Source organism: Hemitrygon akajei, chromosome 6, assembly GCF_048418815.1.
Source record: "Hemitrygon akajei chromosome 6, sHemAka1.3, whole genome shotgun sequence".
Taxonomy (NCBI): domain Eukaryota; kingdom Metazoa; phylum Chordata; class Chondrichthyes; order Myliobatiformes; family Dasyatidae; genus Hemitrygon; species Hemitrygon akajei.
In genome coordinates, this window is record NC_133129.1 from 169,487,391 (window position 1) to 169,500,477 (window position 13,087).

Below are 13,087 nucleotides of genomic sequence, written 5' to 3' on the forward strand. Positions count from 1 at the left end.
TAAGTACTGAAGCTTGAATTCCAAGCTTCAAGACCACCATTTCCCTTCAATCATTCATTTCTTGAACCAACATAAACAACCCTAACCACAACCACCATATTGCAACACAATGACCCCTTTGCACTACAATGGACTCTTTATTTGTTCTGTGTATAACTTTGCACAGTTTATGTTTAATTTATGCTTTACTTATGAACATTGTAATAAAATAAGCCTCTGATACTACTGCAAGCTTTTCGTTGCACCTGTACGTACATGTACTTGTGCATAATATGATGAACTCACTTTGACTTTGACTCTAACACATCAACATTTTATTGCTTACACACGAGTTATCACTGGCCTACATTATGCAGTTGGTGACAAGGAAACACGTTCTTCATTGATCTCAATATAGGCTGCCCAAAAATTCCTGAAAGCTACAGAGTGCAGATTTGTATTTTTCTCATACCTTTCTGAATTTGGTGCCTTCTGCAAAGGGCCTGTGATGTCAAGGAATAGCCCCACTAACAGAGGAAAAGGATGATCAGTGAATCACAGGAAAGAATTCCTGCAGTTGGCCAAGCAGGAAGTATCATACTGGGGAGAAAGGTCATACCTTGCACAGAAAGTACAATGAGCTATATGGCATTATCCTACATTTTCCTTTGAGTTATTATCTTAACCAGCTAGGCACTGTGCATGAAAAGACAGCATAGGTTTCAGATGATGGTTAGGGGATATATGAGGACATTACCTTTTACCTAGAGGAACATTTCAATCTGAAAACCACTGCTTGAGAAGTTAGTGGAGTTTAAGTACTTTCACAACAGATAAGCACTTGAATTGTCAAGCCATCGAAGACCACTACCCAAGTGCTGGTAAATGAATTTAGCATAGATAGCGCAGGCAGACAATCTCTGAAGAGTAATGTCTGGGGTCATCCATCTTGTAAAGACACTGTCCAGAAGGCGGCAATAGTAAACCACTTCTGTTGAAAAATTTGCCAAGAACAATTATGGTTATGAAGACCATGACGGCCCATGTCATAGAGCATGGCACAGAATGGTGATGATAGTAGATGATTATTCGATGGACAACATCGACATGGTGGTTGAAAGGTCAGATTTTTTCCTGTAGGATCCTATGACTTGAGAAGTAGATATAGTCAACAATCTTGATGGAGATTGGAAGACTGAATGGAGTTGGCACATCTCAATTACCTCCTGTCAGACCAAATATCAGAGGTATTTGTTTTTAAAATCATATTTACACAGACAATAAAGGATCCAGATACTTAATGTATTGATAGAAATTCAAATCTCCCTATCTGGATTATATAACTCAATCCTTGATTCAAAAATATAAAGTTGTTTTGAAAATTGCATTCTGCAGTTGTGTCCTTTAAACACTAATTGCTTACAAATAAACTCTTCTCAGGCTTCTAACTGGGTCCAGATATTGATTTTAACTGATGTTTTGATGACAAACTCTGCCATCTTCATCAGGGATGATGCCTGGGCATGTCTAGTCCAGTGGTAATTATACCTCTATTGTCCGTCCCTTCTGATTGGTTAGTCCTCATCCAATCAGGTTTCCACTGTCCCACCTTGTTTACAATTAAATTCCAGTTCTTACTTAGAGTGAGACCTCCATCTTCATTAAAATTTTATCATTTATTATTGTCTATTTATTTACTTTTTTTTCTATTTCACTATTCGCCTTATGTTGCACATTAGTTGCTTGTCAGTCTTTGTAGTTTTTCATTGATTCTATTATATTTCTTTGTTCTGCTGTGAATGCCTGTAAGAAAATGAATCTCTGCGTGGTGTATGGTGATATATACATAATTTGATAATGTTTCCTTTGAACTTTGATCATCAATGTGGAAAAACACTGTGATGTACCACACTCACACATTGAAGTACAAGGTTTCTGCTGATTACCGTAGATTCCGGATTTTAAGCCGCTACTTTTTTCCCACATTTTGAACAGCTTTGAACTTTGCGGCCAATAATCCGAAGCGGCTAATGCATGATTTTTTTCATGCCGCCTCGTAAACATTTTGCCTCATAACAGTAGACCAATAAAATTGATGAGTAGTTCACAGAGGTCCAATGAAATTGTACGATAAATCAAGCGCACTTTCACAATTAAATTATTGTAAATCAGTCATTTGTACTCACCCTCATCAACATGGAAAACACTCGAAGCATTGTGCTGCCTACTTAGTTTAAACTATATTTGTTTTCTGTACTACATCGCGGGATGCTATGACGTCACACCCGGTTTTGCGGTGTCTTGTGGGAAAATGCCGGTTTGCGATAAACAGAAAGGAGGGGGGGAGCGCATTACGCGAGCGGCTTTGGATCTGAGCGAACTCTGCTTTTAAGTTAAAGGTGATCAATAACTTTTCCTGGTAGGCTGCAGTATATATATTTTTTACCAGTCGTTAGGAGATATTGGAATGTTGTTCAGTAAAGAAGTATACGCAACGTATATTTAAAAGTAGCCGCGTACGGGCACGGTTCGAAAAAAAGCATTTGCAATATGTATTTGTTTTTGTTACCATATGGATTTAATTAAAAGTTAAAAAAATCCTCACGTGTAATATCTTTCTGTGTAAATATCTCATATTACAACGTGGGACACCTGCGGCCGAAAATCCGGTGCAGCCTAAAATCCGGTGCGGCCTTTACAATTAAAAAATTGATTTTATTTCTAAAATTAGAGCCAGCGGCTTTTAATCAGGTGCGCTCTGTAGTCCGGAATCTACGGTACTTGAAAAAAAAGAAATACCGGGCAAACAATGGGCAGAAGAGAAGAATTCCTTTTCCTTCATCAAAAATAAGATCAAATATGCAAAAGTCAAAACATACTGCAAAGGAAGCAAATGCTTCAACATATTATAGATCTTATAAAAAGATATTTGCTATTAAAGTTGCAAGAAAAAAAAGTTATACCACCAATCCAGAATTATATGAAGTAAAACTAAATCTAAGCAACTGGTCTTCAAAGGACACTACTGCAGAACACAAGTAATATCCTTAGAATTCTTCGCAATAGAAATTGATTCTGACTTGATTCCATCACGGTATACCTAAGAGCTGAGAAATTAAAATCCAGACAATTTTATTGGCACATTAAGTAGGTGTAGATCATCCGTTAATTTTGCTTTCTTTGAGATTTGACATGCTGGAAGCTATTATTTTCACAAAAGGATGATACAAATGCTAGAAAAAAACAGCAATTTCCTTAGCCACTGGAGAATAAATTTGGGTTGCGTTGTGGTTGTTTCTCATTTGCTATGCAACCACCCAAGGCTCTAAATAGCAGGAAGAAAGGCAACATACATAAACACAAAAGATTCTGCGGATGCTAGAAATGCTGAGACACACACATAAAATTCTGGCGAGTCAGACAACAACTACGAAGGGAAATAAACAGCCGCCGTTTCAGGCTAAGACTCTTCATCAGTCCTAATGAAGGATCTTCGCCAGAAACATTGACTCCTCCATAGATGCTATCAGAACAGCTCAGTTCTTCCAACATTTTGTTTGTGTTGCTCAAATTTTCCAGCATCTGCAAAATATCTTGTAGGAATAGATGTATAATTTTCAGGTTGGGCACCCATTTCAATGCAATCATCTCCCATTCTTCTAAATTGCTACACAATTTATTTCTGAAATTTCACTTCAGAAATGCTCTCTTCAGAAACTAAAGGGGTGAGCCACGACCAAAGGAATCAATTACCTTTCTCATTGACTGTTTGTCAAAGGATTGATATTGGGACAAGATAAATGAAGTGATTATCTCTCAGGCTAAACACTCAGCAATAGCTGTTCTCCCTTGAACAGCTATCTAACACTGTATGCCTTGGGTGATTGCATTACCACATTACTACATCTATTGATCACTGAAGTTTAAAGTTGAACCATCAAAGAGACCACATCAGCAATTAAATATTGTGAGTAGATACTTACTGGATGCTAATTTAATTGACACCTTCATTGAAAGTTTAGGACTTCCTAATGAAAAGCTTGATTTGTTCCACATTGTGAATTTCTATGCTTCATGTTAATAAGCATATAAATTCAATTGCAAAACATTATTTTCCGCATTAGGCTATTAAAGATAATGTTCCACCAGAGTCTGTGCTAGTAAGTCTGACTGGACATACAAACAAACTGGATGAACTCAGCAGGTCGGGCAGCATCCGTTGAAATGCGTAATCAACATTTCGGGCCGAGACCCTTCGTCAGGACTGAAGAAGGAGGGGGCAGGGGCCCCATAAAGAAGGTGGGGGAGGGTGGAAAACCAATCAGAAGAAAGATCAAGGGGTGGGGGAGGGGAAGCAGGGTGGGGATAGGCAGGAGAGGTGAAGAAGGAATTTAAGGGGAAAGCACAATGGGTAGTAGAAGAAGGCAGAATCATGAGAGAGGTGATAGGCAGCTAGAAGAGGAGACAGAGTGAAAGTGGGATGGGGGAAGGGAGAGGGAGGGAATTACCAGAAGTTGGAGAATTCGATGTTCATACCAAGGGGCTGGAGACTACCCAGACGGTATATGAGGTGTTGCTCCTCCAGCCTGAGTTTGGCCTCATCATAGCAGTAGAGGAGGCCATGTATGGACATATCCGGCTGACTGGACACCTCTGATGTGAGTTACCCTCAATCACCTGGCAAGATTTCCTCACCAGTCAAGCAAATGGTGAAGGCAGCCCCAGTCCAACAACACCTTTGAGAGCATTGTAGAGGAAATTTAGTATTTGCTTTATTTATCACATGTACATGAAAACATACAGTGACGTGTGTCAAATCAGCAAGGATTGTGCTGGGAAGCACACAAGTGTCTCCAGGCTTCAGCAGCAACATAGCAAACCCAAGAAGCTGGAGCACCGGGAGGAAACCCACGCAGTCACGTGGAGAACATACAAACTCTTACAGACAGCAGTGGGAATTGTATTCCAATTGGTGATTCTGGCACTGGAAAGAGATGTGCTAAGCACCGCATTACTGTCATATCACCAAGTTTTTACATTGATTCCCCCATGAATCCTAGTTTTAATAACATGGAACAAGATTGGGATAGCCGTAACTCATTGGTTGCCTTTCATTTGTAGGCTCCAGCCCTCCCACCTCTCCCACCCCTATGGACCTGAGTCCTCAACTTGCTCATAAACCTGTGAGATCCTGACACCAACCTCCTTATGCACTTACACTACAATAGTCCCTATTATGTTTCCCCGGTAATCCTAAATCTCCTGTGACTAACCAACACACAATAGCCCAAAAGGATTCCCCAATATTCTTACCCTTTTCCCAAAGGATGCAACTTTACACTGGGTATTCTACTTCAGGGCATAACATGCACCAGGCATTTAACTGCCCAGTCTCTCTCCCTCCTATCATTCATGTGTCTTTGTGAAGAAGTACTGCTCTGTGTTCCCATTTCTGACAAGATAACAAGGCATAAAATTAGTACAGTGAAAACTACAGGAAAGATGATTATGCATTGATAGAAAAACAGGGGATTTTCATCAGTCCATTAATAATCATTCTGCTACACTGAATGCATGTGGAAGTACTACCTACACATCAACACTAATGATTCTGGAGACAAAGAATAGATCCTTGACCCCTTCACCAACCAGCTCCCCATCAGGATCAAATATTTATTAGTTTTGTACAGAAAATACAACACATGCAGGAAATACCTAACCTTCATTGCATTACACCTACAGAAAGTGGTGTTCTCTGCATTTGTGTCGCAATGCTTCCACGATCCAATATTTATTTTTTTTTACAGATACAGCCCTTCCATCTCAGTGACCCTGCACCACTCAATTGCATCCAAGTGACCAATTAACCTACTAACCTGTATGTCTTTGGAATACGGGATGAAACTGGAGCACACAGAGGAAACCTGTACAGTCAAGGGGAGAACGTACAAACTCCTTACAGGCTGCAGTGGGAATTGAACTCAAGTTGCTGGTGCTGTAACAGCATTAGGGTTCTTTAAAGGTTTCTATAGCCAGGGTTGGTGGTGGGGATAATCTCCCACTACCTATTAAATGCTCCCAAAGGCATAAGTCTCAAATAGCCTCTGACAACCAAGTCCAGCTCCTGGCTTAGCTACTAAGCCAGATGGAACCATTGCTACTGACAGGAGAAAGAGCAAAGGTGGGTTACCAGCTCCTTAGAAGCAGTTGGTTTGGACAGTTGGGGCTCATCAGCTGTGGTTGGCAGCTCATCTAGGACTATGAAAGCTCTGATCCCAAAGCTCCTCGGCCTTGCAGCTAGACCCACTCCTAAGGAAGGCTTTCAGAGTAAATCCTAAGGAAAAATCTGGAACTGGAGTCCCTAAGCCAGTGCCACAGTGAGCTTAAAGAAATTTTATTATCAAAATACATACATGTCACCATATACAAACCTGAGATTCATTTTCTTGTGGGCATTCTCAGTAAATCCAAGGAGCATAATAGAATCAGCGAAAGACCATACTCAAATGGGTGGACAATCAACCAATGTGCAAAGGAGAACAAACTACAAAAGAGGGAAAATAATTAATAATAATAATAAATTGTTTTTTAACGTTATGTTCAACAATGATTGGCAACTGCTGCCACATCAATGGTGTCAAACTGTATCGGTCTCCGCCTTTCCTCTGGATTCATCAACTGTGTGGAGAGGGAGCCTGCTACATGGGTAAAAGCTTGCTCTGTATATCGTATTGCCCTGGCTTGTGTATCACATTGGCAACCAGTGCGCAACATCCATGGTCAACACTGAACAATGAAGGATGACAACAGCATTATGCTAGCCTCTATGTTACTGTATTGCTCACACATTTATTTGTTACGGGATCCAGGGTCCAGTTTTCTAACTGGATCCTGAATTCCATGGTTTACAAAGAGAAGTTAAGAGTTAACTACATTAGTGGCTTGAGAGTCATGGGCCAGATTAAGGAAGGCAGACTGATTTTTTTTATCCTGAAGGGTGAACTAGATGGTATGGTGGTTTTCAAATTCACAACTCTGGATACAAATACAATAACTTAATCCATTAGGCTACTTTACTCTTGCGCTGTGGTAATGAAATTTCTATTGACATACAAATGAACTATGTTCTCCCAAATCAAAGTGGTATGATAACATAATGTTTAGGTTGCTAGATGAGAGAATTAGGCTGCTGAGGGGTATCAGATCTCACCAAACCAACGGGAAATTAAGCTGAGAATGAAATTTAAAAGCAAAAATCTAAACTAGGAACATAAAAGAATCAGGCATTGTAAAAGTAGGTCTGGTTCACCTGAAACTTCAAGAGATTGAAAGCTCCTATTCTTACTTGATGTGACCTATTAGTGACTCCAGTTTCAAAATGACATCCCTGACACTTCACTGTTTATTCTTCCTTTCATCGCATTATATCTTTACTCTCTATCTATGCCCCAAATTAGATGGTGACTCACTCCTTCCCCCTTCATGTCATTCCTCTGTTCCATAAGTCCTGTTGCTTCAGGAAGAAGGCTATTGCTATCATTGCTCACAGGTCCCACTGATCATTGGAGCACATCACCGGATATCTTGCAGGTGGACAGTGAAGGAAAAAGGCCAATCCACAAGTTCTCACTGTAAGGTGCCATGCTCCGTCAAGTTTCAACCCTTTGTTTTGAAGTGTGTTCAACACAGCTTTACTGCTTAACCTAAAGGATTTTTTTTGTCATTTATAGGATGTATATAATATTGGCAAGGTCAGCATTCAGAACCCATCCCATAATACTTTTCAGAAGAAGGTGGTGACTCCTACTTTGAATCTATAAAGTCTATTTTTATTCATTCAAGGTATTCAAGGTATATCAGTGGTGAGGCCAGCATTTCTTTCACCTGAAAATAAGAGCATTACTAAGTTATTTAACACTAAAGACTGATTTATACTTGTGCGTACGGGCTACACTGTAGCCCTGATTTTCACTTCTGCGTCGCTCTACACTGTAGCAAACATGCGTTGATGTGCGCCAAAAGGCTAGTTGGCAGTGGGGTTTCTATGCCACTGTGTTGAGTTTCTTCGTGAGGGACATGGACGAGGAAATGCATTTCAAACATTTTCGCATGTCGTCAGGTAGATTTGACGATTTGGTTTATCTACTTCGCATCAGTGTACGGACATGGCGGAGAAGAAGCAACCGGAGATGCGTATGAGGAAATGCGATGCGACCAAGCAGAACAATCACAGTTATTGTGGTCTGCATCGCAGCGACACATGAGCAAATTTTCTGGAGAAGTGCATGTCACCCTATGGAGTAGGGTATGGTGTAGGTACGGCGTAGGGTACACCGTACCTACAGCGTAGATGCGACGTACAAGTATAAATTGGCCTTAATGTGCCAAACACTTTTTGATGCTCTGGAGACAAATATCCACTTGATCGGGTAGAGACATTTTTTCTTCCCTCAGTGACATTGTGGAGAAGGTATTCGCACTCTACTGCTTGTAGTGTATTGACCCAATGACGGCAAAGGGCCAGTGGTCTGCTGCTTTTTCGAGTGAGGATAGTGTATGACTTGAAGGCAAACTCATAAATGGTGACATTTTCAAACACCTGCTGCCATACACCTTCTTCGTGGGTGGCACGATAGCATAGCAGTTAATGCAATGGCATTACAGCGCCAGCAATCACTGATTGGGTTCAATCCCCACCACTGCCTGTAAGAGGTTTGTACACTCTCCCTGTGAGCACCTCCAGGCGCTCCTGTTTCCTCTTGCTTTCCAAAGACGTACAGTTAGGTTTAGTGAGTTGTGGGCGTTCTATGTTGGTGCCAGAAGCATGGCAAAAACCTGTGGGCTGCTCCCAGCACAATCCTTGCCGCACACACACAATGCTGGAGGAACTCAGCAGGCCAGGCAGCATCTATGGAAGAGGAGTACAGGCGACATTTCAGGCCGAGTCCCTTCGGCAGATGAAAGCAATCCTTGCCGATTTGCTTTGATGCAAATGACAAATTTCTCCAAACGTTTTGATGGACATGCGACAAGCAAAACTAATCACTCTTTGCTTTCTTTAATTGGGAGAGGGAGATATATCAAAGAGGTTGTGGTGAATTACTGAAAATATTCTACTCCCCCATTAAAATCTTTTCACACTAATCAAAATGAAGTTCGCAGCAGGTGTATTTTAAATGTTATAAGATAAGGGAGCTCCTTTCCTGCCCTGTCCTAATCTGTTGTTTTCTAAAATGAAAATTTAAAATAATATTATGAAATATACTTATTTTAAAATCTTATTGAAATTTAACTTGCCGATAAGTCAGAGGAGATCTCACCCAGAGAGCAGGCTTATACGTGAAGGCTGCACACAAATCTCTGCACAATGAACTATACCGATGTAAGTATCCAGTGCCAATTTTGTCAATAGTGTCCACAATAAGATTATTGACTTCTTTTCAGATGCTCATAACCAAACAGCAATTAAGTGATTGCATGTCACCACAACTTCCACTTAAATAATTTCTCTCCTAAACTTGAAAACTGGCCAATAAATTAGTCAATATCACATTTGTCGGTACATAAAATGAAGCAGGAAGTGTCAATGATGAGGCTGCTTAAGTAGAAAAGAATACATACACATTTATATATACTGTACCAGTGGAGTGGTAGAAGAACTGTGTCATCACATCTGTTTGAAAGATACAACTACTGGAGCAGCTGACAGACAGTGATTAAGATTTTTTCCCCCAAAGACTTCTGGATCAACACTGTCAGATAATCCTCAAATCCAGTCACTAGAAATCAGTTGCAAAAGAAATCTGTGTTTTTAAAAGCTCCTGCTCTTCAAATCCCTTGCCCCAAATAATTATGGAGCCTAGCAAAGCCAGCTAGCTAGCCAGCCCATGGAAATTGCCCCAGGATATTTCCACAGTGGCCTGTGCTCAGCATCTGGACTTAATGAACCAGAGAGCCACTTGAACAGGTTGTTCAGAGACTTGCCAGAGCTCATGGAGCCATATTGTTCACAGGTCACATGAAACCATGGGGACTGAGTTGAGCTGAAATTAACCATTTCAGGAACGTAAGGGGAGCAATGGCAACTGACCACTGCTTCTGCATGTCCCACTATCACTCATTGTATAGCAAGTTATTGTTATACGCATTGAGCAGAGAGCACTATCCAAGGTTGGTATTCCAACGGCCACTCAGAACCCCTCAAAGTAAAAAATTAGATCCCAGTAAACTTACCAGAAAAATGGATAAGTAAAACACCTCCTTGTTGTCCTTATCTCTGGAGCCTTGCTTTTCAGCCTTTGCCCATACACAGGTAGGTGAAGGACAACCAAGTGATCAGATTGCTCGAAATGTGGTCTAGGCATGGAATGGTAAGCATTGCTCATCATAGTGTAGTAGTAGTCAAATGTGTTGGGACCCCTCCCCCCCCCCAGTGCTGCAGGTTATATGCTGGTGATAATTAGACAGAGATTTCTTCAAGCAAGCCTGCATGAAGTATGATTTGAAAGGCATTGAGATCAGCTGTTTCTTTTTTGCTGATGGCAGCAATTAATACCTCAAGCGCCTGATCAACATCAGCTTTTGTTGGTATGCAAATTGATGTCAGGATCATGGAGGGGAGTTCTCTTGGTACATAGAATGGTCAGCACTAAATAATTAGGTGTTCCAGGCCACTGCATGTGAGCACCACAAAGAATTTATCATGAAACACAGACCCCCACCTTTTACCTTCTCTGAATCAGCAGTTCAGTTCATCTTGTGCGTTGAGAAGCCTTCAGCTCCGATCAACGCTTCCAGACTGTCCAGAGTGAGCCATGTCTCCGTGAAACACAGAACACAACGATTCCTTATTTCCCTCTAACACAGCAAGCTTGCCCTTAGTTCCTCAGTCTTGTTCTTCATTTGCTGACGAACTGCTGTGTAGAAGGAGATTCATTCCTCTGCATTTCAGCCTGACTTGGAGTCTTCCCCTCATCCCTACCTTCAGCCATGGCAATGTATTTTCATCTGTAGCAGCATGCGGGTGAGTTAAGTCCGCCAAGTCCTTAGGAAGATCATGAAATCGCTAGCTATTAAAACAGTTCAAAAGTACATTCCTTAAAGAGAAATTACAGGCTGCAGAACACAGGGACAGAGGGTCCGAAGAGGTATATTTAGAAGCTTTATAAGCAGCCTACAACAAGTTGCCATGGTTCACCAGTGCTATCTTGAATGGTGTTAAGTGACATATGACCATAAGATATAGGGGCAGAATTAGGCCATTTGGCCCATCGAGTCTGCCCCACCATTTCATCATGGCTGATCCATTTTTCCTCTCAGCCCAATCCCTTGCCTTCTCCTGTATCCCTTCATGCCCTGACCAATCAAGAATCTATCAATCTCTGCCTTAAATATATATACAAAGACTTACCCGCCACAACTGCCTGTGGCAAGGAATTCCACAGATTCACCATACGCTGGTTGAAGAAATTGCTCCTCGTGTCTGTTCTAAAAGGACACCCCTCTATTCTGAGGTTATGTCATCTGGTCTTAGACTATCCCTCCATAGGAAACATCCCTTCCACATTCCCTCACTCAAGGTCTTTCACCATTCAATAGGTCACTGCTCATTCTTCTGAATTCTAGTGAATACAGGACCAGAACCATCAGACACTCTTCATATGACAAGCCATTCAATCCTGGAATCATTTTTGGGAACCTCCTGTGAACCGTCTCCAGTTTCAGCACATCCTTTCTAAGATAAGGGTCCCGAACATGCTCACAATGCTCCGAGTGCGGCCTCACCAGTGCTTTATAAAGTCTCAACATTATATCCTCGCTTTTATGTTCTAGTTCTCTTGAAATGAACGCTAACATTGCACTTGCCTTCCTCACCACAGAATTGATCCCAACACAGACCCTTGTGGAATATCACTCATCACTGGCAGCGAGTCAGAAAAGGCTCCTTTTATTCCCACTTCTGCGAATATGTTAAGAGAGGCACAGATATTTGATATTCATTATCTAAATTTGTAACAGGTTCGGTCTATCATCTTTGCAAAGGAAGATAGCACCAGCAAACAACACAACCAAGGGCTCTCTCTCTCTGTTGGTCGATGCTTCTGGAGGATGGTGTCGGAGCTCTGGGTCTTGGACAGGTTTAAACAATGTGGTTTGTAGTTTGGACTTTGTAGCTCATGGTATAGTGTGTTTCTGGTTGCTGGCCGCTCCATTTTTGTTTGTTGCTAGTTTGGGCACTTTTGTTCGGGGCAGTCTGCAGATAATGAATGAGACAGCATTAAACTGAACTGAACTGAGCTGAGCTCTTTATGCCTGGACTCTTTTGATGATCTTTTAGGTTGGTGTTTATTGCTCTTTTTTATGCAGTTTGCACAATTTGCATTTTTTAATCGCCTTTGTGGGTTTGATATCTTTTCTTTGAACACTATTCTTTGTTTCGTAGCTGTTTGTGTGAAGTTGCATCTCAGAGTTGTATACTGCATACATACAGTACTTTGATAATACATAGTGCATTGTGTCAGACACAGATCAAGATGACAAATGTTACGCATGAGTTTCAAGTTTCTTTCAGAAGATAAAGGACATGATTAGTATCTGGGATAGTGACACACGATTGAAAAAAGCTGCAGAGAGTTGTAAATTCAGTCTGCTCAATCATGGGCATGAGCCTCACCACCATCAAGATCATCTTCAAGAGGTGGAGCCTCAAGAAGGCAGCATTAATGTTGAAGGATCCTCACTATCCAGGATATGCTCTCTTCTGATTACTACCATCAGGAGAGTCTGAAGACATACATTGGTACGGGAGTCTGAAGACATACATTCACCATTTTAGGAACAAGTTCTTCCCCTCTGCCATCGGAGTTCTGAACAGTCCGTGAATCCGTGAACACTCCCTCAATGCTTTGCTCTCTTATTGCACCGTTTATTTATTTTTAATATATTTCTCTTGTAACTTAATTTTTGAAAATGTATTTCACTGTACTGCTGCTACAAAACAATACATCTCATGTTATGTCAGTGATATTAAACCTGATTCCGATTCCAATTCTGAGCCTGTCTTGCCCTTCAGTGCCAAACAAGAGAAAATGTGCAGGTGCTGGAAAGC

At 41.1% G+C, this 13,087-nt stretch overlaps 1 protein-coding gene across 6 annotated transcripts in view; it reads right to left on the bottom strand.

Moving 5' to 3' along the window:
* LOC140729684 (protein kinase C-binding protein NELL1-like) overlaps window positions 1-13,087 on the bottom strand; it is a 915,540-nt gene that overhangs the window by 217,351 nt on the left and 685,102 nt on the right. The gene's annotated exons all lie outside the window — the stretch shown is intronic.